Source organism: Centruroides vittatus, unplaced genomic scaffold (assembly GCF_030686945.1).
Source record: "Centruroides vittatus isolate TY-2023 unplaced genomic scaffold, ASM3068694v2 contig_990, whole genome shotgun sequence".
NCBI classification, from domain to species: Eukaryota; Metazoa; Arthropoda; class Arachnida; order Scorpiones; family Buthidae; genus Centruroides; species Centruroides vittatus.
This window is the reverse complement of record NW_027122659.1, coordinates 1,355,757-1,382,068: the sequence shown is the minus strand read 5'-3', so window position 1 is coordinate 1,382,068 and position 26,312 is coordinate 1,355,757. Positions and strand designations below refer to the sequence as shown.

General features: G+C 28.9%; 3 long non-coding RNA genes across 5 annotated transcripts; all 3 read left to right on the top strand.

Annotated features, from left to right (window-relative positions):
- The first annotated feature begins 8,783 nt into the window (after positions 1-8,783).
- Positions 8,784-9,119, top strand: LOC136986097 (uncharacterized). The gene is made up of 2 exons (XR_010882427.1): positions 8,784-8,869; positions 9,034-9,119. It is a non-coding gene; the product is annotated as an uncharacterized lncRNA (long non-coding RNA).
- Positions 9,120-15,861: 6,742 nt separating this feature from the next.
- Positions 15,862-17,294, top strand: LOC136986106 (uncharacterized). Its single transcript, XR_010882432.1, has 4 exons — positions 15,862-15,921; positions 16,949-17,035; positions 17,141-17,227; positions 17,271-17,294. It is a non-coding gene; the product is annotated as an uncharacterized lncRNA (long non-coding RNA).
- A 5,043-nt stretch (positions 17,295-22,337) lies between these two features.
- On the top strand, positions 22,338-24,858 carry LOC136986079 (uncharacterized). 3 transcript variants are annotated; one of them, XR_010882424.1, is made up of 4 exons: positions 22,338-22,385; positions 24,403-24,486; positions 24,570-24,656; positions 24,771-24,858. It is a non-coding gene; the product is annotated as an uncharacterized lncRNA (long non-coding RNA). The 3 variants fall into 3 exon arrangements; XR_010882426.1 differs by lacking the exon at positions 22,338-22,385 and adding an exon at positions 23,067-23,114; XR_010882425.1 differs by lacking the exon at positions 22,338-22,385 and adding an exon at positions 23,244-23,291.
- The last annotated feature ends 1,454 nt before the right edge of the window (positions 24,859-26,312 follow it).

Below are 26,312 nucleotides of genomic sequence, written 5' to 3'. Positions count from 1 at the left end.
CCAGCCCATTATTTACGCTCACAATACAATGTTCAGTGATTATATACATTTGGCCGTGAGTGATTATATATCCTCCGTGACTGTTGTTATTGGAAGGCATTGTTCTCTGCTACAAAGTCTAAATTTGTCATTTTGCTCCATTACAGACAGCGCCGGATTAAGCCTCTAGCGGGCCCTAGACAAAATTTAAATTGGGGCCCCATTTAAATAAGTTGCATCGAAACAAATCTTATATAATGTGACATTAGCGTAGCTAGCATGGGTGACACCCGGTGCGGATATCGTGGTGTCACCCATAACTTTTTAACTCTTTTATAAAACACTATTGAATTGTAATATCTTCGCACTCGAGCAACTTGAACACTATATCGAATATGCGATGTTGCGACGTATAAGTGTAGATTTAGAAAATAAATCATAACCATCCATACAGCAGTACTACCACAAGACGCGCCCCTAGGAATATTTCTAGATGGCGCGAAAGATCCCTTGGCGTACATTACTACTGACGCACGGGTGGCTGTTGACCTTTTTTTTTTAGGTATTGGCTAGTCGAGCGGAGCTTAGTAAGAATTGTTAAATACAGCCTTTTCTGTCCTATCGAATTTCGATTCGAGTTTCGAAATCAAAACACAGAAATCTTCTGCACTGAAGCCGGGCACCTCCGGATTACGGGCCCTAGACATTTGTCTACTTTGCGTATTCGATAATCCGGCCCTGATTACAGATAAGGGCCTTCGTTTCTTATATCATTAAGATGACAAATGAGAAAAAACTCATTGCAAACAACTGAAACTTTTAAAAGTAATTGGCACAGCTGTGACGCCAAAGGGACTCTCGTACATCTTAGAATTTCTTCAATAACGGATATAAATTTAGAAAAAAAATATACGAATTGCTAAGTTACATCTTTACGTACAAAGAAATTTTAGGAATCGGCTATATCTAACAAATTTATTTCTTTTCTCAACTGAAGAAATGGAAACTGAGAATTCTTCTGGCTGTATTTTTTTCGTCAAGACTTTATCTCCGTATAAAGTTTCAACTAATGATGCAGATATTAGATTGCTACCATTTTTATGTTTGTTGGTTGTACATTTTTATGGTTGTTATGTTTACAACTATGACGCCTGGCGGCCTTTCCACTAGACTGAAATGTGAGTGAAGGTCGTCTCGTGTTCTACATCGTGTAGAAGTGACGTAATCATTGTAAATAAAAAAATTTCAGTATATCTTTTATTTATTTTTAAAATTCGTTGTTCAAATTTACACCCAAATATTAAAGCGGTTTAAAATATTAGCATTTGGTAAATAAAATTTATTTATTTACATTAATTATACATAAATAAATTTTATGAAACAAGAAAACAATAAGAAAATGTAAAAATACTTTTTATATTCAATTTCACATTTATTACATATGTCATCGTCATTGACCGATATTTAATTTTAAAAACAATTTTTACCATTGGCATGCATCAGAAAAAAAAGCATAACTTCTCTAAAACACACTTCACTGAGAGGGTCCGCTTCATTCTGAAAAAGCCAACAATTTTATGTCAGAAATCCAATGTGTGACCTACTTTCTGTAACATAGTAAAACAAAGTAAGTTACTGTACAACAATACACATAAACAATAACTATAATAATTAAAACAAATTGTTAATGTTTTTCTAAAATCCTCCAATCGGTTTTTGACGTAGATCTTCGTTATAACACTAAATAGAGATGTAGACATGTCTGAAAAACACGCTTATGAACACTAAAAAACATAAATGTTTCGAAACTACAACTAGATAATTATATGCACAAATACATCAGTAATCTAATAATACACACTTTCACTTATATCCAAGCATTATGTCCAAAGATCAGTTCTCGCTAATTGTTGAAAATAAATTATTTTTCAACTTTTCTTTCTTCAAAATAGAATATCTATTTTGAAGAAAGAAAAGTTTTGAAAGACGTTCTGAATTGACAGTAAAATTTCCAGTTTTATCCATTAAAAACAACGGAAAATGTATGGATCCACGTAATAAAAATTTATGGCAGTGAACTTTGAAAAAACAAGAGACACAAAACCACACTCGACAAAAATCTGCCGCCAACTGATTTATATACGATGCTTCTGTGAAAAATTTCATCACATGACAAAAAGTTTTTGAATAAAAACGCTAAAAGTTTTAAAAAATTCTTTCATGAAACCCGATTCATTTAATTAATAAACAGTAACTAAATCTGTTTAATAAAGATTAATAATGTATTATTGAAAATATGCAAAATAGATATCAGATAGATCACTGTGGGAAAACTTCCCGCCAAGTTGATAAAAATAGCTTTCAGTCACGTGATCGTCCTATCACCAAGAAACATGAAGAAATATGTTTGAAATTTAATGTTTCTGTACCAATTAGTGAATTGTAACAAATTTCATCAAAGACAGAATAATTTTCAGCTTAGGTAAACTGTACAATAAATGATTATTTCCTGAAAAGAAGTCGATATACACGAATAAATAATATTTATTTAATAATGCTTTTATCCATTTTAAGTGTATATTGTAAAAATTAAGCCATTTAATTTGTGTTGCTTTTATTATTTAGATTTTCCGAGTCTAAATAACCCCTAATTATTTAGACTTTCCGATTTTACTGTGAAATTCAATTTAGTAAACAGAAACAAGATAAGCTATTAAATATAAACAGCACAATACAATAATTTTTACGTAAATTGAGTGTAAATACAGGAAAAAAACAAATTATATCAGACAAACAAGCTTACATCTCCAGAACAGAGCTTATAATTCGTTGTCATTTTTAGCCTGTTCCTACTTCGACTGTTTTATGTTGGTAAAAAGTTAATATTTTAAGATAAAAGTACAGTAGAGAACCGAAAATCAGAATCAATTGAGGACTGGGGTTGTTCAGATTAGGGATTTGTTCCGATTACGGTCTATGTACGAAAAAATATATTAACCTGTCCGATTTCCAAACTTTTCTCCGTTGCGTGTCGCTTTGTGTTGAATTTTTCTCCGTTGCGTGTCGCTTCGTGTTGAATTTTCGTCGATTTTAAACCTAACGAAAATTTTTATAATAATAATCGAGGCTATCGTATCGTTAAAAATTATTTCTGCATTTTGTACAAACAAAATAAATATATTGAAGAATATAAAAACATGAAAATTATACTTTAGAAGTAAATTTAGTATCAAAAACGTTCGATTCAGCACGACACAGTCCGACTGAAAATCGTGCCGATTACCGGCGATTCCGATTACCAGGGTGCCGATTTACGATTTTCTACTGTACATCTTTTTAGTGAAGAAAGATAAAAGTATCAAAATATAGCATTCACACATAAAAGTATTCATGTATGTCGATATTAGAAATTTGAAATGAATTATAGAATGTCCTCGATAGTCATATCGTGTGATCGTCTGTTTCTTCTGGCTTATTTTGTTTTTCTAAGTGAAAGTAAGATATTTTTTATAACTATTGATAACATAACCATTTTGTTTCCTTTTATATTACCTTCAATTACAGCTGCAAACTTTAACACATGGAGCATGTGATAAAAAATTACTATATCCATTATTAGTTTATTTTGAATACACCTGAGACCCATAACATTATATATTAACCTGCTTTAAGTATTATTATTTTATTTAGAAGTCATTTTAAACGTTGTTATTACATCAAATTATGAAATGGAATGTTCCAAGTGTAAGAGTAAGAGGGGGAAGAAGCCATACATGGAAAAAAATGTGTTTTTATCTAAATTATAATAAAATTTACTTATATTTACGTGAAATATCTACAATTTTCTTCTGGTAAAATGTTTCTTGATAAAATTAATTATCTATATGAATAAAACTATCAATAATACATTAGTTACAATGACTGACGTTCCTTTCTTACCCTTTCTGTAGTATGTCTTGTGTATTAAACATACTTTCCTAGATTATAGCATAATAATGTGTATAAAAACTAAAAATTTTGTTAATTTGTAAAAGCAGATACTCTCAAATAAAAAGCCGACTGTACCCTCTGTATTTTGAACATCAGTTATTTGCGATTAAATTTTTATAAATAAACCTGTTTAATCCATAATTTAATTGACAGAAAAAAATTGTTTATGATCTGTATTTAATATAGCTGATGTTTTTTTCATGATATTATTTCAAATATTGAAAAAAATATACATTTATAATTTCGATATACATGAATACTTTTATGTGTGACTGTTATATTTCAATACTTTTATCTTTCTTTACTAAGAACATTTTAAAACATTATCGTTTTACCAACACAAAGCAGTTGAAATAAGAACAGGCTAAAAATGACAACAAATTATAAGCTCTGTTCTAGGGATGTAAGCTTGTTTGTCCCCATTTTTGATATAATTTGTTTTTTTCTGTATTTTCACTCAATTTAAGTAAAAATTATTCTATTGTCCTGTTTATAATTAATAGCTTGTCTTTGTTTCTGTTTACTAAATGGAATTTCACAGTAAAATATTCAGAAACTATATTATAAAAGATAAACAAATTAAATAGCTTAATTTTTACAATATCCACTTAAAATGGATAAAAGCATTATTATATATTTATTATTTATTCGTGCATATCGACTTCTTTCGAAGAAATAATCATTTATTGTAAAGTTTTTATAAGCTGAAAATTATTCTGTTGTCTTTGATGAAATTTGTTACAATTTACTAATTTTTACAGAAACATTAAATTTTAAACGATGACATTAGTTAAAATTTATTAATTTGTACACAAACATTAAACTTTAGACATATTTCTTCGTATTTCTTGGTGATCATGTGACCGAAAGCTATTTTTATCTTGGCGGGAGTTTCCCCACATTGATCTTTGTCATATCTAATTTGCATATTAGTGATAGTACATTACTAATCTTTATTAAACAGATCTAGACATTTTATATTATTAAAATTTGACTGGATTAGTAAAATAATTATATAAAATTTTTAGTATTTTGCAAGAAAACTTCAATCCAGGTGACTTAAGAGTCATCCATGGTTCGCGGGAGAATTTTTTATATCTAATTTGCATAATTATAATGGAAAATTATTAATCTTTATTAAACAGATTTAGTTATTGTGTATTAATTAAATTCATCTGGTTTTATGAAAGAATTTTTTAAAACTTTTAGCGTTTATTCAAAAATTTTTTTATTATTTGAAGTTGTTCACAGAAGCATCCTATATGAATCAGTCGGCGGCAGAATTTTGTACAGTGCGGTTTGGTGTTTCTGTGTTTCTCGTTTTTTCGAAGTTCACTGCGATAAATTTTTATTACGTGGATCCATACATTTTGCGTTGTTTTTAACGGATAAAAAGTGAAAATTTTACTCTGAATTTAGAACTTCTTTTTCAGAATATGCTACTTTACAAAAAGAAAAGTTGAAAATAATTTATTTTCGACAATTAGCGAGAACTGATCTTTGTTTGGATATAAATGAAGGCATGTATTATAGGTTTACTAATTTATTTCTGCATATAATTGTCTAGTTCTAATTTCGAAACATTTATTGTTTTTAGTGTTTATAAGCGTGTTATTTAGACATGTCTACCAATTTAGTGCTAAAACGTAGAACTACGTCAAAGAAGAATACAAAGTTCAATTAGCAAGTAGTCTTTTTGTTAGCAAATTAATTTGTTTGTAGATTTTTTTACTTTTAAAGTGTAATTAGATGAAACTAAATGGATGTGAATATAGAAAGTAGAATATGGCAAGACTGATAGATAAAACTATTATTACGTATTACTCGATCAGAAAATGTTCGAAAAATTTATACTTGAATAATTGTGTGTTGATAATTATGGGCTAGGGTTTACATCGAAAATATTTTTCAGTTATATTTGTAATTACAGTTACAAATTATGTAAAACTCAGCTTGATATAATAATACATCATTCAAATAGTAATGGCGCTTAAATATTTATACGATTAATTGAATTTTTAGAATTTTGTTTGAGGAAACTGAGGAAAGCAAAAGTATCGACAGTTGTATAATGAACTGAATTTAAGTAAATTAGATGACTTTGTATGTTTAGATGTAGTTTTTTATAATATTACAATATACAAACTTTTGATTTTGTAAATTGTATTATACTAAAAAGTTTTTCGTTATTCTCCTACTTAATGATGTATTTATAATGTTTCTGAACTAAATAATACTTATTAAATTGAAATCCAAGCTTTACAAAGTACTATGAATATTAGAGAAGACCTTTTTACTATAAAATACAGTAGAGAGTCGAAAATCGGAATCAATTGAGGACTGGGGTTGTTCCGATTAGTCATTTGTTCCAATTACCCATTATGTACGAAAAAATACATTAACCTGTCCGATGTTCAAATTTTTTTCCATTGCATGTCGCTTCGTGTTGAATTTTTCTCCGTTGCATGTCGCTTCATGTTGAATTTTCGCGAATTTTAAGCCTAACGAAAATTTTTTAATAATAATCGAGGCTATCGTATCGTTAAAAATTATTTCTGCATTTTGTACAAACAAAATAAATATATTAAAAAATATAAAAACAAAAAAAATTACACTTTAGAAGTTAATTTAGTATCAAAAACGTTCAATTCAGCACGACACAGTCCGACTGAAAATCGTGCCGATTACCAGTGTTCCGATTAACGACGCTCTACTGTACTACGTCTTACTACAGCTTACTCTAATGTTGATTTTACAAAAAGTAGGTCAGACAAGGACCGTTAGACTAATGACGTAGGCTGTTTACTTTTTCGGGTTGCATTGGTGCTCTCGCGATAGCGTCATTTACAGAAAGTCACACCTACTTTTTTCTGACGCGAGCCAATTAGGAATATTAATTTTTTTAACCAATCAGATGATGCCGGGAGGTTTAAATTCGATTTATGTCGATAGATGGCCGTGTAAAATTTCATATTTATTTTAATTTTCTTTCTTTTATTGTAATTTCTCGAGAACTAAAGGATATTCGAAAACAAAGTTGGAGAATCCCAAGTACTTGTGAAAATTCTAAGACTTCACGAAATGGTCCAGGTATTTTATAAGAATTTTTTTACGAGTATAGTCGTCCCTCACCACTGACACTCGATCGCCTTGGACGACTATTCTCGTCTCTCACTGTTAAAAGGATTAATTAAAAAACACGATAAACGCAAGAGTTTAATAAGTTAAAAAGTGGTGAGAAATTCAAATTAAAGAAAGATAAATCGTTGCTTTTTTATATTTTGTAAAGAATTTTAATGCCATCGTGTAGCACGTCACTATCTAACCGTACCGTAGCATATTCTGTAACAATAAGAAACCAGGATGATTATATAAATATTTTCAAATCTATTTATTTTTATTTAAGAGTATTTTGGTATCGTCCCGCAAAACCAGGAAAAAGTTAAATTCATCGAACGAGTCGGGTTTTCTCTTCAAACAGTTCAACAGTAAACAGACAAACTACGTTGAAAACAAAATCTGTGTACCATTAAAACTGATCATTTCTATCAATGTGAGAAAAAAACTATTGAAATAACTCAAAATAGTTGGGTGTTGATAGAAACGATTAAAAACACAAATAAGATGTATTGATGGAAGGTTCATTTGCAGGAAAATTTTATGAAAAAAGACTTTCTTTAAAAGAATTTCAGATTTATTGAGAAATATTCGAATGTTCCGTTAAATATTTCTGTTTCGAATTTCAAAATGGATTTTTAGTAATTATATAAAATCAATTAATATAATTCAATTAAATGAAAATCCTTGGAGTCTCAATCATTTCTGTTAATGTGTTTTATTTATTGCTAGATAATTTTCTTTTGCAAATAATTCACTCTTTTCTCAGTTGGAAAAACAGTAATGATCTCAATGTATTATCCAAAACTGAAGATTACTCATATCGAAAATCGCTTTTCTTTTAATTCCTGTTTTGCTTAATGATGAACGCTTTATTATAGAGTACGTTTTTTTGCTCGGTGGCTTCTGTTGAGAAATCGCGACCCGAGTTTGGCTGGACAATACAAAAAGATTGTTCACTTCCATTAACTGACGTAATGCAACAGACGAAATTGTGAGTAACTATAAATTTAACAACTAAATAATAAGTGATATTGCTAATTAAATATTGTCTAAACTGTTTTCATATTAAAAATTTAATATTGATGCGATTTCATAATATAGAAGCGTGATGTTAACGATCCCTGTGATACGTTCTGCAAGCAAATACGACGAAAAGTAGTGAGTGAGGTTAGGAAAACCTTAAATTTATCCATACATTAAATTACAGAATTAAATTAGCTAATAAAGATCATTAAATAGATTGTTTTAAATGTTATCTTTAATATTTTTAAAAGTATATGAAAATATGAAATGATAGAAAATTGATAAATATATTAAGTAATCTTTTATATAGATTATTTAATATACTTTATAAGAGTATTATTCTCTAAAGACTTTGTCACTTATTCAGCGATAAGATTTTTATGAAAGCAATCACTTGAACGTTTAAAAAAACGATTAAAAATACTGATATCGATATTTAGTTTTGTTTTTGATCTTGCGAGAAAATTCATATCCTGGGTGAGTATAATACTGCAAGTTTTTAAAGTAAAACCCTTAATTTATTTGTTATATAATAATAATAAACTAAGCATATATATTCCAATTCGGCTAATACGAATGCCTTTTATACTTGTTCTGCAATTATTTAACTAACAAATGCATGTATTTGTAAATTCTTAAATAGTTAAATATATTTAAAATTTAAACATAGTTTCGTAATGTAGAAATACATTTTAAACATATTCAGCCAAATATTTTGATAATTCTGTAACGTTAACTTGTTAAAATGTTATATGGAGTAAATATAGATTTCTTAAGATTTTAAAGAAGTCACTACATTAATTTAATTTAATTTTTAATTTATAATTTATTATAAAATGTGTAATGTCATTCTGTCGATTAGTATTGTCTTATAGGAAATTACTGTTGGATACATACAATACATGTTTGTATATTTTTCAGATATTTAGAATATATTTATTGAGATAACTTGGCGAAGTTTTGTTTCAAATATGGAAGGTCCTTCCACAGCACCAGAAAGAAATGAGCAGTAAGTTTTAATAAATATGTAATCATCAATTTTGATGATTATTCTTCAAAACAGATACATAAATGGCAAGTCTTTTTTAGTTTAAATATTTTACAATAGTTGAGCGTTAAAATGGAATTATTATTCTGAAATTTCAAAAATATACATCTTAAGAAAAAAATGATTTAGACATAAAATGTTGTGCATCAAGGAGGACACGAGATGGAACTGTCGATTTCGTCCAAAGTGTTCCTATCGCTGACACCAATATCATATTGTGAAATGGAAACACTTAGTTTTTTTTATACATATTCAAATTCTACTGAAAAAAATAAGTTATTTCATTTGTAACATTTTGGTCGAATGATACACCTAGCAGAATTACCAGCGTTGATGTTTTTAGTTCAATAGTTATGCTCTGGCTAGTGTATCTGACAGACCTACCTTTGTATTTGTGTATTAATTAATAATAATAGAAATAGTAATATACTATCTTTATTGCACAAAAAACAATAAATAAATTTCTAACTTATTACAATGGCGAGTCTGTGCATGCACCGAGAAGTGTAATTCGAAAATTAATACAAAAATAAAACAAGATTATTGTTTTTTTTTTGTAGAAAAAGACATTACTATTGCTATTATTATTATTATTATTATTATTAATACTGAGATACAGAAGCAGCCACGATCTATCGGATACAAGTGCAAGAGCATAACTGATGAACTAAAAATAGCAATGTTCGTAACTTCTGCTCTGCGCGTCATTCGACCAAAATGTTCCAAACAAAATATCTTATTTTTCAGTAGAATTCAAATATGTAATAAAAAATGGGGTTTTTATTTGAAAATATGATATTCGTGTCAGCGATACTAACACCATCTATGAGAAAACCGATACTGTCGTCTTGAGTCTCCCCGATGCAGAACATTTTCGGTATAAAACATTGTTTTTCGTAGGATGAACATTTTTCGAGATATTTTGAGTAATAATTAAAATGAGACATCCCGTACATAGGAGTATATACCATACTTGTGTATATACACAACATATACCATATTCCCCCGTTTTATTTAATCCTTTTTTTTAATAATTTGGATTTTCACAATTCCACTTTCATATTTTTGATGTACACTTAGCGATCTAAAAGTTTATATCAAACGGGACGTCGAGCATCATCATATTTTAAAATACCCTCATCGTTAGAAGTCAAATAATACTTTAAGCCGTTAGTTTGTCATCCGTTTATAGCGGTATAAATTCAATTTTTCTGATTTTCCACCACACGGAGTTTAAATTAGAATTTAAAATATTTAATGGAAAACCACAGTTTTAAACATATTCCTTGACAGCAAAATCGAACACGAGCATCAAAAAATGAAAACAAAGTTAAATTGAGTCTTTTCTCGTTTTAATGAAGCGAAAGTGTTGGCGCACCAAAGAAAAGAACCCAATTAGTGGTCTTAAAGCAGCTGCCGAATGGATTCGCTGTTTTAGTTGGCAGAATAAAAAGTATTTTTGTCTGCTTTGACAATAGAGCAGTTCTGTTATCGCTAGTAGTATAATATTACTCGTCTAATCCAAAAATGCAAAATATACGCTTTCAATTGTTTTGGATTAAGGGTGAATGTGAAATCTTGACAATGATCTACCACACTTTCAGACAAAATCTATAATTGATTACCAATTTGCTAATATTTCACAAAAATTTCAAATATTGATCAATGGAACTTTAGGAACGTGGCCATCCTAGACAGACTATGGTCTAACACACATATTGTGATGTTCTACAAACTTTACAAGGCTGGAAATATTTGATCTTTTTGGAATTTCATGTTTTTCTGCACATATACTCGATGCCACTTCTGATTTCACTTTTTAGTTTTTCGCAAGAAGTTTGCTTCTACTCAAATATTTCACTTTGTCGTATGACGTCGATGTACAGTATATTAGCTTTCGTCAAATACGGGTAGAACAACTTTCAACTTCCTTTCCTCTATTCAACACAGGCAACAAAGAAACTACATCAACTCCAGTTATGAATTGATGCAATGTTTAACCGGCTACGGCAACCTCCCAAGCTACCTCTATAGGTTCAAAAAGAGTAGTAACGATCAAATGTCAGTATGACAACAATACTGTCGAGGACATCTACCACACCATATGAGATTGTCCTATTTAAGACAACGAACGTCAGTCACTGATCCCCCATTGTGTTTAGAATGGACAAAATTGGCCATCTAGGATGGACTTTCTATGTGAAAGCAATGAAACTTTCAGGATTTTCAACACCTTCATAACGAACTGTAATTTTCTGCAAACAACAAACAACTATCAACGCATTGAAGATGATCGAACTCTCTCTTCAATGTTGCCTAAATGACATTCGGAAAGTATAAAACAACTGTAAAAATGTATATATCTGTTACATTGTAATTAGCAGTCGCTATAACCTCCAGCCAAAATGGCACTCTGTTTGTAAATATGTTATTGTATTATACGGTTCATTTAAAATAATTGCGTTGCAAGGCATTCGTTGGATCCCATCACATCTTATCCTTTTTACCCTAATCCTATTCTCCCATCCACCCTATATACCCCATACCTCTCCTTATCCTTCCATCTTGGCTAAGTCTAAGGACAGCCTTCTCTCTCTAAAAATAAAAAATAAAAAAGTACATAAGCTTTATCACACGTATTTGCCAAATGGACCGAACCAAAGTATTTTGCCAATGGCTAAATTTCATTTGAAAAATAACTTGTTTGAAAATGAAAACTTAAACGCAAATCTTAAAAGAATTAATTATAAAATATACGTTAAAGATATAGAAAATTAAATATAATAATGTAAAACACGTCAAAGTTTCATTATTATTTACAGGAATCCAAATCGGGCTCCACCGGAGGCTAATTATAGTCCCCGACAAACAGGTCATTCAATAATGATCGAGGTAATTTCACTAGCGTTTGTGATTATTTAAATGTTTTTTAGAAATGTTTCATAAATATTTCGTTGTAATTTTTAAAGCAACCCGATTCATTAGTCGAAGGAAATTGTATTTGCATTTTAGTACATCCGCACGCCAGTTGTTCTCGTTCCAGAACAGTTATGTGTTCCAGTTGCAGATCATCTTTTTCGATACAGCCTTTATCAGTAAGTTATTTTTTTTCCATGAAATAAAATAACCAAGTCTAGTCTCAATCGATTAAATATTAACATTTGCTAATGATAATGTATTAATGTTTTAAATGCGCGTAAACGAGCGAGTTTCTATCGCGATAAAAAAATATCTTATAACACTGCGGAAAACAATTTTCGTATTTTTGAAATTATTTCTACATGCGATTCTTACACAAGTTTTATGTACAATTTAAAGCTTTTGTATTATTTTAATTGTTTCAACAAAATAAATCCTGAAAAACTTAATAATAATACGAAACTTTCGTTATATATTTACATATACATTTTTTTTATTTTTATTTTATTCCGAACTGATTATATCGTTCCATCTTATATGTAGTGATTATGCCATACAAATATTCACACAATTCACTGTATATTATACAAACATACATTCAATACGGCGAATTATCACTTTTCATACCTAATTGACTGTATTATTATAACTCGTGTTGTTTTAAATAAAATCAGCAAATCGAGAGTTATTAAAATATAACTGAAATTGCGATAATTTTTTATTTTATTGTTGTAAATGCTCACTCTTCTATTATACCGTTGACTATGATATCGAATGGTTATACCGAGTCTGGCATTTTTAATCAAAACGAACGTATAATTTGCTATAGTTTTTAACATATTAAAATTATTCTTGTAAACATCGAATAAAATATTTTTAAAGTTTTTATTAAGTCAGGCTTTAATTGTCGGAGATTATGTTAAGTGTTTGATAATTGGTCTATACTGTGGCTATAATTGGTTCCACTCATTCATTTACAGTAGAGCGTCGATAAGTGGAACCAATTGGGGACTGGGGTCCTTCCAGTTAATGATTTGTTCCAGTTTCCGACTTTGTACGAAAAAATACATTAACCTCTCCGATGTTCAAATTTTTCTCCGTTGCGTATCGCTTCCTGTTGAATTTTTCTCCGTTGCGTGTCGCTTCGTGTTGAATTTTCGTCGATTTTAAGCCTAACGAAAATTTTTATAATAATCATAGAGGCTATCGTATCGTTAAAAATTATTTCTGCATTTTGTACAAACAAAATAAATATATTAAAGAATATAAAAAACATGAAAATTATACTTTAGAAGTAAATTTAGTATCAAAAACATTCGATTCAGCACGAACACAGTCCGACTGAAAATCGTTCCACTTTCCGGCCATTCCACTTACCGACGTTCCACTTATCGACGCTCTACTGTATTTACAGAAAGATAATCATAGAATAAATGGAAACAATTTTTTAAAAAATTTTATATCTTTTAAACATTTTCTAATACAGTGGTGCCTCAATATAACGTACTTAATCCGTTCCAGGTGCACGTCCGTTGAGTGAATCGTCTGTTATACGAAACACATTTTCCTATAGAAATACATGTTTAAAACATCTAATTCGTTCCGCAGCATAAAATAACCGTACTGTATCATTAAAAAAAATGAACATGGGGTGCGTTCTTTTATTCCTCCGCGTAATTCTGCGCGAGCGACATCCGTTTAAAAATTCCTGCGGAACGCGTTCCTAAATTTGGGTGGGAGTGCGCGCCGTCAAACGGCAAAAACGGCCGCTTGTAGCAGTAGTTTACGGTGGAAAGCAACATGGCGTCCTCCATGGCTAAGATAGTTTCGTTTCCGGGTCCATTATGTGGTTTTATAAATGAAAATTTAGAAATTGTGAAGGCGCCAGTTAGCGCACGTGGTGATGTTAGTGATTTTTCGAATTTTTTTTCGAATGGTAGCCGATTTTCTAATTTTTTTCGTGGCTATTTTGAATGCTCTTTCAACAAATAATCCATTTTATGGTTAAATTTTACAATTGGAACCCTTCTTTTGCCTTTAAAAGCTCATATTTTAGAATTATAGATTCCTCCATCACGATACTATCGATAGTGCTGGCGCTGCCATCTTTCTTTCTTTCACCGTCGTTCCTAAATGCCTACAAACAGCGGCGCACTCCTGTAGTAGCGGAGAAGCAGAGCGACCGCTATTAAAGAACGCACCCATGGAGCAGTCACCAATTACGCCGGAAAGTTCCGTTGTTCGCAGCCAGTCCGTTGCTCGAGTTACGTAACGGCCAAACAGAAAGTCCGTTGTTCGCAGCGTTCGTTATTCGAGGCGTACGTTATACGAGGCACCACTGTATGTCTTTTTTTACAGATTCAGCAACGCTTCTTTACAGTCGTAAGTTGTAATTTTAAGATATAAAATATAATTTACTAATTTGCTATCGAGTCTAATTTACTAATTTACTATCAAAATTTTCACTTATAAATAAGTGAAAATTTTCCACATCAGAATTCAAATAATGTTTACAAATAAACGTTGTAATAAATAAAGTCAAGTAATAATCGATGTATTGTTTAAACTGCCTTCTTTTATTATTTAGGCAAGAAGTGATCCTTTGTATTGCCACAGAGGCAAATTTATTATTTCTAGCTAAATTATTTTAAATTGAATTATTTACTTGTATTTGATTTTAAAAGATTTAATTAAATTTCCTAAGAAGACAAAAGAAAGAGTGGCTGAAATTGAAGAAATAATAGCAGTTAGTACAGTATATAACAGTCAAATTATAATTAATTTAAATATTTGACATAATTTTATATAAATGTAATTTTATTGTATTTCAATACTACGCGCCACTCGCGTATTTTAGTAGATAAGTCACGGCTGATATCAATATGATAGTGATGTTACTCTTGACGTCGTAATGCAAAAATTTCGTCAATGTTAAAGTCTGTAACTGATTTCGTTTTGTACGTTGGCCAGAACAAAAGTAAAACATGCAAAGTTTTTATGTTTTACTCTCCTTGAAGAATAAGTTTTAAAAACAATATGATCGGGAGGGAGTTTATTGAGTATGTAAATAGTTATGTATAATTTATATATATAATATAAATTCAAATATATATAATAGTATCCTTCTCCCGATCATATTCGGCGGTCCAACCGAAATCCGAATAATTAATATACGTACTGTACGTTTATTATTCGGTGCGCAATGCATCTTGTGGATTATTTTGATTATTCTCAAGATCCTTTTGACCTCACCTTAATTCTTAATTGGACTATTCCATCACCTCGACAATGACTTTTACAGTGAAGTTGTTCGACTTTAAACTGTAAGAGTAACATTACAAATTCTGATTTAATATACATATCAGTTTTTTGTTTTTTTTTTAATTAGAATTTTTACAGACTTGTTATCGTTTCAGCATTCAAAGTTTTTTTCGTGTTGTCCAAATGCCTATTAAACTAGCATAGTCTATTTGATACTTTATAATTTAGTTTATTGTTTTATAAACTAATTCATTAATTTTAATTTAAACTTCATTTTTATATTTCTGAATTTTATAAACGGAGTTTAAAACATTTAATAAGTTTTGCAGAATACCTTTTATGATAAAGATATTTTCTTTATAATTTTTAAAATAATACGTAAGACATTTGGCACGTGAGAAAATTTGCATCATTTCGATTTTTGAACGTGCACTTAAAATTGCCCTGTCCTATTACAAAATTTTATCAAACTCATAATACTATATTTAATGAATTAAAGTGCTTTTATATTTTTTGAGGAACACGAAAGCATTAAAGAAGACTTAGAAAAACTGGATGCAATGTTCGAGCAGGCAAAATCAGTAAGCACTGATATATTTAAATACCTTAATGTAGATAAAAACTTAGCGTTAGAGATGAACGAATACTATCCTCGAATACGTGAATACTAGGAATAATTCGAGATTCAAAATCTCGAATACATTGGCAATAAAAAGACATTCGAATACTATGATACTGTACCTCCAATATTGCGTCATACGTGCAGACAATGCCTCTTCAGCATTCAGCACCAATTGTTTAATCTGTGTCAAGAAGAGAAGTGTCAGAATGTGTTCGAATTCTTATTTTCTTAAATAAAATTTTGCAATAAAACAGAATGAAAGCACTTATTGATTATACTGTTGTAGTTGAGATAAAAATATTGCAAAGAAACTACTTTGAAACTCAAAATCAAAATAAAAAGTTTGATGTTTAGAATTTAGTAAATCATTTTTATTTTACTTTATCAATTTGTTTAATACATTAAAATATGAAATAAAGTTATCAATTAAATAAATTAAATAAGATAATCAAATTCGCTAAATACTCGGGTTAAACGATTATCCGAAATTTGATTAATATTCGAATTGAAGAAAAGTGTTATTCGTACATCTTTACATTTAGCTATTTTCTACCTTTAATAAAATTTAATTTCCAAACGTTTATACTTACTTTTCTTTACTTTTTTATTATATAATTTATTGGCATTTTGAGTGTGGTTTCATATTACAATTTATATATAGGCTATATATTATTTATATTCATATTTCACATTTATTTCTAATTCGAGTTGAAATTACATTACTTTTATTTTAAATGTATTTAAATTGTATTTTATTTCAATCTTTAAAATCATTAGATGTATAATCTAAACCGAAAAATTAAGTTGTATTTTTTAACATATCATGTTGTTAAGTGCGTTTTTGTATACTGAAGATAAACATTTTCAATAAATTAAAGCGACTAATTTATTAAAATTTTTGCTTTCCGAACTGAACAGATAAAATTAAACATAAACAAACAAGTTATCTTAAATCATATTTCATTTAACAACGACTTATTTTTTAGAAAGAGAACACGAACGTTTTACTACGGCAGAAAGACGAGAACGAACTGTTAGAAATATTAAACGAAAAACTTCAACAGACAAAAGAAGTAAGCAAGGCAATGCCATTTTAATAAATTAAACGAATGTTCTTTCATTTTATATTTTTGAATGATGAAATATGACTTTATTTAACGAGATTAAATACTTCTAAGGAACAAAAAAGAGTAATCTTGCAATTCAAAGATGAAATGAATCAACAATTTAAAAAGATGAACGAAAAATCCGAAAATATAAAATCAGTAAGCAATAAATATAATAATTTAAAATACTATATTTCATTAGGAGTACGAAAATAAACTTTTGCAACTGCAAAATAATATAACTGAAGTACTAAAAAATTTGCATTCAAAATTTTAACAGTAGGAATCAGTAAGCAATAAAGTGATTTTTTGAATAATAAGAAAAATAATAAAATTAAACTAAATAACATTATCCAAACGTAATATAAAACTTATTGATAGCGTTTATTTCAGGAACTCAAAACTCAATTACATGGAATAAATGAAAAAATAAAAAATTGCCATTCAAGATTTCAACAGTCAGAATCAGTAAGCGATAAAGGGATTTTTTTGAATAATAATTATAATGATAAAATTAAATTAAATAACATTATCCAAACTTAATGTAAAACTCATCAATCGCGTTTATTTTAGAAAGAAAAAACTCGATTACGTGGAATACATGAAGGAAAAACAAATTTGCATTCAAAATGTCAACAGTCAGAATCAGTAAGCAATAATGTGATTTTTTAAAATAATAACAATAATAATAAGAATAATAACTCTCCCGTGGTCACCACCTGGTCGTGGTGGGAGAGCCCAGTAATTTTACTGATCCATAGGGCAATGCAGGCTGGAGCACAAGCTCCTGGTAGGGACACCCATGTCAGTAAGGTCTGTGGGGAGAAATGAAGCTAAGAGTGACCACACCCACATTCTGTGAAGATATTTATTATGGTAATAACCAGATCAAAGTGTGATACCGGCTCGGACGTCGCCCGGGTTAACAAGGTCCACGTTCGTGGGTTAGGCAGAGGCTCACGTTCGAAAAATAGGCCACAGTCTCCCTTGGTTACCGGTGGCGAAAGCAGCACCGGCCCAAGCATGGCTACTGCAATGCCCTCAACAGATGTGAGGAACCAACCCAGTCTTGGTGTTTCTGTGGCAATGCATCCACAGACCACAAAAGCTGGAAAACCACGCCAATGGATGAAATGGACAGTAGAAATGAACGAGTTTATCATCCGTACTTACTACACCATCACAAAACTCGAAACAAACATGACAGCATACAGACAACAACTACACCATAAATTCACACAACAATATCCTCACCTCACTGTTACTGAACAAAGAGTTGTTGACCAAAAAAGAACAATTATACACAACAACCTTATCTCCACAAACAACACTTGAAGTTATCAAACAACAGGTTTGCTGATCAAATACATCAAGAGACAGAAACATCTAACATTAATGAAGATCATGTAACCTGTCAGGATAATCCAGCAACAAGCATTGATAATAACACACATACAACAATTACCACTAATGATACTACAGACACTTCCTCATCCATCACTGATAACATAGACATGGATTTAGTTAATACGCTCTCACTTATATTTCAGGAAACACTCACTAAATATACAGGCACAGATCCCACACAACGACCACGAATACCAAAAATCAACACGTCAAAGGAAGTAGGAAAAACACTAAATTATGTAAACACTCACTTACTACCACACTACAATCATTCAATTTCTACACTCGCAGACATTCATACATTAGTTTATGCTGGGGCAGTCACAGTAGTGACACACCATGGACTGAAAGTACAATCACAGACAAATACACAGAAAACACAGTTCTATCACAAGCCTGCCTGGCAGAGAAGAATAGAAACACAAATAAATGACATTAGACAGCAATTAGGCAGGCTGACACAATACACTAAAAACAACATAACACCCAAATTAAGGAAACAGCTCAAAAACATTTTCAAGAAAATAAAAACACACACAAAACATGAACATCACAACACACACATTACAGAATACATTAATACACTAAAACAAAAACTTGTTGCCAAAGCACGTAGACTCAAACGATACAAAATATGTACACTACGAAAACAACAAAATAAATTATTTACAAACAATGAAAAACTCTTTTACAGACAAATTAATAACAAAGCAAACACTGATACACAGCATCAGTGGCACACCAACAGAAGAAAAACTCACAACATATTGGTCTTCTCTTTGGTCCAGTGCTGTCACGCATAATGCTGATAGCAGGCTGGATCGAGGAGGAGAACAGAAACTTGCACAACATACCAACTATGCCCTGTGCTGAAATAAACATACATGATTTCCAATACACTGTTAACAGAACACACAACTGGAAGACACCTGGTGTAGACAACATTCACAATTTCTGGTACAAAAAGTTTACATCACTGCACCAGGAACTAGCTAAACACCTAACACACATCATCATCAATCCACAAGACATGCCAACTTTTCTTACTCAGGGCATCACCTACATGAAATCTAAAAACAACAATACCACAGACCTTACACAATACAGACCAATTACATGTCTTTCAACACTCTACAAATTATTGACATCCTGTATCGCAAACAAAATATACAAACATATTGAAGAACACAACATTCTAACGGAACAACAAAAAGGTTGCCGTAGAAATCACAGAGAATGCAAGGATGTCATATTGTAAGAAAATTCCTGAATACAGACACACACACTGATACAGTTTTTTAATTTCTGTTTTGGTTACTATGCCTTGACTTTGATCCGGCATAGTACACAGCCACCGGTGTTAACCGAGTATATCTCACTTAACCAAGAATAATAATAATAAAATTAAATTAAATCGCATTATTCAAACTTAAAATAAAACTTATCGAACGCGTTTATTTCAGAAACAAAAAACTCAAATACATGGAATAAATGAAAAAATAACAAATTTGCATTCAAAATTTGCACAATCAGAATCAGTAAGCAATAAAGTTATCTTTCGAATAACAATGATAATAAAATCAAATTAAATAACATTATTCAAACTTAATATAAAACTTATCGAACGCGTTTATTTCAGGAACAAAAAACTCAATTACATGAAGTGAATGAAGAAATAAAAAATTTACATTCAAAACTTCAACAGTCAGAATCAGTAAGTAATAATGTGCTTTTTGAATAATAATGATAATAATAATAATAATAATAAAATTAAATTAAATAGCATTATTCGAACTTAAAATAAAACTTATCGAACGCGTTTATTTCAGAAACAAAAAACTCAAATACATGGAATAAATGAAAAAATAACAAATTTGCATTCAAAATTTGCACAATCAGAATCAGTAAGCAATAAAGTTATCTTTCGAATAACAATGATAATAAAATCAAATTAAATAACATTATTCAAACTTAATATAAAACTTATCGAACGCGTTTATTTCAGGAACAAAAAACTCAATTACATGAAGTGAATGAAGAAATAAAAAATTTGCATTCAAAACTTCAACAGTCAGAATCAGTAAGTAATAATGTGCTTTTTGAATAATAATGATAATAATAATAATAATAATAAAATTAAATTAAATAGCATTATTCGAACTTAAAATAAAACTTATCGAACGCGTTTATTTCAGAAACAAAAAACTCAAATACATGGAATAAATGAAAAAATAACAAATTTGCATTCAAAATTTGCACAATCAGAATCAGTAAGCAATAAAGTTATCTTTCGAATAACAATGATAATAAAATCAAATTAAATAACATTATTCAAACTTAATATAAAACTTATCGAACGCGTTTATTTCAGGAACAAAAAACTCAATTACATGAAGTGAATGAAGAAATAAAAAATTTGCATTCAAAACTTCAACAGTCAGAATCAGTAAGTAATAATGTGCTTTTTGAATAATAATGATAATAATAATAATAATAATAAAATTAAATTAAATAGCATTATTCGAACTTAAAATAAAACTTATCGAACGCGTTTATTTCAGAAACAAAAAACTCAAATACATGGAATAAATGAAAAAATAACAAATTTGCATTCAAAATTTGCACAATCAGAATCAGTAAGCAATAAAGTTATCTTTCGAATAACAATGATAATAAAATCAAATTAAATAACATTATTCAAACTTAATATAAAACTTATCGAACGCGTTTATTTCAGGAACAAAAAACTCAATTACATGAAGTGAATGAAGAAATAAAAAATTTGCATTCAAAACTTCAACAGTCAGAATCAGTAAGTAATAATGTGCTTTTTGAATAATAATGATAATAATAATAATAATAATAAAATTAAATTAAATAGCATTATTCGAACTTAAAATAAAACTTATCGAACGCGTTTATTTCAGAAACAAAAAACTCAAATACATGGAATAAATGAAAAAATAACAAATTTGCATTCAAAATTTGCACAATCAGAATCAGTAAGCAATAAAGTTATCTTTCGAATAACAATGATAATAAAATCAAATTAAATAACATTATTCAAACTTAATATAAAACTTATCGAACGCGTTTATTTCAGGAACAAAAAACTCAATTACATGAAGTGAATGAAGAAATAAAAAATTTGCATTCAAAATTTCAACAGTCAGAATCAGTAAGTAATAATGTGCTTTTTGAATAATAATGATAATAATAATAATAATAATAAAATTAAATTAAATAGCATTATTCAAACTTAAAATAAAACTTATCGAACGCGTTTATTTCAGAAACAAAAAACTCAAATACATGGAATAAATGAAAAAATAACAAATTTGCATTCAAAATTTGCACAATCAGAATCAGTAAGCAATAAAGTTATCTTTTGAATAACAATGATAATAAAATCAAATTAAAGAACATTATTCAAACTTAATATAAAACTTATCGAACGCGTTTATTTCAGGAACAAAAAACTCAATTACATGAAGTGAATGAAGAAATAAAAAATTTGCATTCAAAACTTCAACAGTCAGAATCAGTAAGTAATAATGTGCTTTTTGAATAATAATGATAATAATAATAATAATAATAAAATTAAATTAAATAGCATTATTCGAACTTAAAATAAAACTTATCGAACGCGTTTATTTCAGAAACAAAAAACTCAAATACATGGAATAAATGAAAAAATAACAAATTTGCATTCAAAATTTGCACAATCAGAATCAGTAAGCAATAAAGTTATCTTTCGAATAACAATGATAATAAAATCAAATTAAATAACATTATTCAAACTTAATATAAAACTTATCGAACGCGTTTATTTCAGGAACAAAAAACTCAATTACATGAAGTGAATGAAGAAATAAAAAATTTGCATTCAAAATTTCAACAGTCAGAATCAGTAAGTAATAATGTGCTTTTTGAATAATAATGTAAATAATAATAATAATAAAATTAAATTAAATAGCATTATTCAAACTTAAAATAAAACTTATCGAACGCGTTTATTTCAGAAACAAAAAACTCAAATACATGGAATAAATGAAAAAATAACAAATTTGCATTCAAAATTTGCACAATCAGAATCAGTAAGCAATAAAGTTATCTTTCGAATAACAATGATAATAAAATCAAATTAAATAACATTATTCAAACTTAATATAAAACTAATCGAACGCGTTTATTTCAGGAACAAAAAACTCAATTACATGAAGTGAATGAAGAAATAAAAAATTTGCATTCAAAACTTCAACAGTCAGAATCAGTAAGTAATAATGTGCTTTTTGAATAATAATGATAATAATAATAATAATAATAAAATTAAATTAAATAGCATTATTCGAACTTAAAATAAAACTTATCGAACGCGTTTATTTCAGAAACAAAAAACTCAAATACATGGAATAAATGAAAAAATAACAAATTTGCATTCAAAATTTGCACAATCAGAATCAGTAAGCAATAAAGTTATCTTTTGAATAACAATGATAATAAAATCAAATTAAATAACATTATTCAAACTTAATATAAAACTTATCGAACGCGTTTATTTCAGGAACAAAAAACTCAATTACATGGGGTGAATGAAGAAATAAAAAATTTGCATTCAAAATTTCAACAATCAGAATCAGTAAGCAATAAAGTGATTTTTTGAATAATAATTAATAATAAAATTAAATTAAATAACATTATTCAAACTTATTATAAAACTTATCGAACGCGTTTATTTCAGGAACAAAAAACTCAATTACATGGGGTTAATGAAGAAATAAAAAATTTGCATTCAAAATATCAACAGTTAGGATCAGTGAGCCAACATTTACGTATATAAAACTAATAATGTTTTATAAGGTATGTTGCTGAAATAAGGCCCACTTAACACATTTAAATGTGTAAGAAAAAATACGGCTGCATAATAACAATGATTAAAACGGATATTTATCGAACGGTGTGTAAACAAAACATATATATTTCAGTGGCATATTATTCAGCCAATAACGGAAATATTATTTTTAAAGCTTTTTATTTGGGCCTTTTTAGAAGCCAAATAACATCAATTAACGAAATTTTGACATTAATTTTCGTCTTACTTTGGGCAAATAAATACACTTATATCTTCAGGCTAATTACTGCTCTTCGTGAATCCATTTTTTATTTTTATTAGAGAAAGTTTGTATAGTACGGATTTTTGGAAAACTTTTTGGATCCAGAGAAACTCCAATGTTTGAAAAATGCAGAATTTATTCTTTTAATTCTGGTTTTCGTGCTTTCAAACAGTGGTCTTTTCCTTATTTTCATATCCGTTCTAGCTGATTTTATCTTCTAAAGTTATATCAGAAATGGTAAACTTGCTAGCTACGTTTCCCCGACTCCTCTTTTTTATAGCATTTAAGGCCATGGCCATATTATCTTCAAGAGTCCTGTTCAATCTAATTTCTCCTGTAGGAGTCATAGTTAAATCTAGAAAAATAAATTTCCTCTGAAGTTTTATATCGCTTCCAATAAGGTCCGTTATTGTTCAGATTGATCTTATTAATAACATTCATAGTGCCGTAAATAACAGTAATACGTCTTATCTGTAACGAATTCTTCTTTTCTTTACACACAAACGACTGCCCTTTCCTTAATTTCATTCACAGTCCTGATATTTTATAATTCCTCCTAAATCTGCTAGAAATAAATTTCCAGGCAAATATTTTATACTAGACAGCAACTATCTGTGACGAGTTACTGTAATACTATAATATCATATGCTGCCTTTCACCATGTTAATTCGTTATCTGATCCTTATTAGGGGTTGGGCCTTGTTAGGGTAACCGTCCTTATAATTTTATTTTAACTCAAAACACCTCTATATTCCATTCATTAAAAAAAGATTTTATGTACATATGTTTTAATTATTTTTATACGCTGAAAAGAAACAAGAAAGTGAGATTTCACAATTGCTGGAACAGAAAACTGCGTTACAGGAATTGGAAGTAAAACTCCAGGAAGCAAAATCAGTAAACAATGAAATAATATTTGTATTAATAAATACTGAAACATTTTAAAGTGAACGAATAATAATATATTTTGTACATCTCAGGAACAAAAAAGTACGATTTCATCATTACAAAATGAAATAAGTGAAGAATTAAGAAAATTGGATTTTAAATTCGAACAGTCAAAATTAGTAAGCAGTGACACGATATTTGAATGAAATAATAACTAATTTATATAAAATTATTCAATGTTCTTAATATTTAATGTTTATCAGATAGAAGAGATTTTTTTATATTTATTCCAGGAAGAAGGAGATAGGACTTCGCAGTTGTACGAATACGTAAATCATGTTACACAACAATTAGAAAAAAAACTCCAACAAACAAAATCAGTAAGCAACAAACTAACATTTCCAAATAAAAATAAAAATACTTTAGATTATAAAATAAAATTATAAAGTTCAATAAAAGTGATTTACATGCTTTTTAGGAACAGGAAAAACATATTTTACCATTTATTAATATGACGATTTTAGTCTCTGTAATCCAAAATTATTCTTGGTAGACAAATCTCACAGCAATCTTATTGGCAAATTAAATTTATTTTGTAAAGACTACATCAAATGCATTTCGGGCTGGTCTAATATTAGACCAGCCCGAAATGCATTTGATTTGATCTTTACAAAATAAATTTAATTTGCCAATAAGATTGCTGTGAGATTTGTCTACCAAGAATAATTTTGGATTACAAAGACTAAAATCGTCATATTAGCTAATACACAGCAAACCATTTATATATATTTTACTATTTATACTTAATGAGATGGAACGAGCTAAATTAGTAAGCAATTGAAGAACTGTTCAATAAACAAAAACAGGAGCACATTAAAGAACTATTTTCTATTTTGCAATATATTAATAATCTAACAAGTTTTTAAATGATTTCAGGAAATTGAAGATAACATTTTTCTGTTAGTGAAGCGTGAGATGAAAGAACCGTATGACAATTTGGATGTTAAATGGCAGAAAATAAATAGAGTAAGCAACAAAACATGTTTTCACTAAACAAATAATACACATTTTAAATAAATATTTGTCTTTCTCTAATAAACGTTTTAAATATTTATAGGAACAAGAAAATACTGTTTTTCACTTAATGAAGAATGAGGTGAAAGAAGAGTTTAAAATTTTAAATGCCAAATTGAAAGAGGAAAAACAAGTAAGCATTGCAATACCCGTTTAATAAATAAAAACGGAAACACTTTAAACATTTTTTGTCGATCCTCCACTTAACAGTGAATTAATAAATGTTTTAAATGCTTCTTAGGAATATAAGAGCTATCTTTCGAATCTGATGAAACGCGAGAAAGAAGCAAATAAAAGAAACTCTGAGTGCCAAATTTAAAAATATAATATCAGTAAGCACGAAAACCATATTGAAATAAATAGTAATTTTATTCTAGGTTCAAATTTGACATTCAGTGAATTAACGTATTTTTATATTTTCAGAAAAAAGTAAATAGAATTTCGCGAAGAAAAAACAGAATAGAAAACAATTTACTGAAATTAATTGCAGAACTCAAACACCTACAATCAGTAACCAAATTTCATTAAACTTAAAATTTCATTCCTTTGAATTTTTCAATACAATCTTTATTTAATGATAATTTAAACACGTTTCAGAAAGAAAAAAATATCTCGAAAGTGTCACAGCAAAAAATAAAACAAGTCAAGAACCGTCAAATAAAAATATGTTATCGGTAAGAAATAAAAATATTTTACTATATAAAATTAGAATTTAGTATATACCAATTTACTATATAAACTCTAAGTAAATTATTGCAATG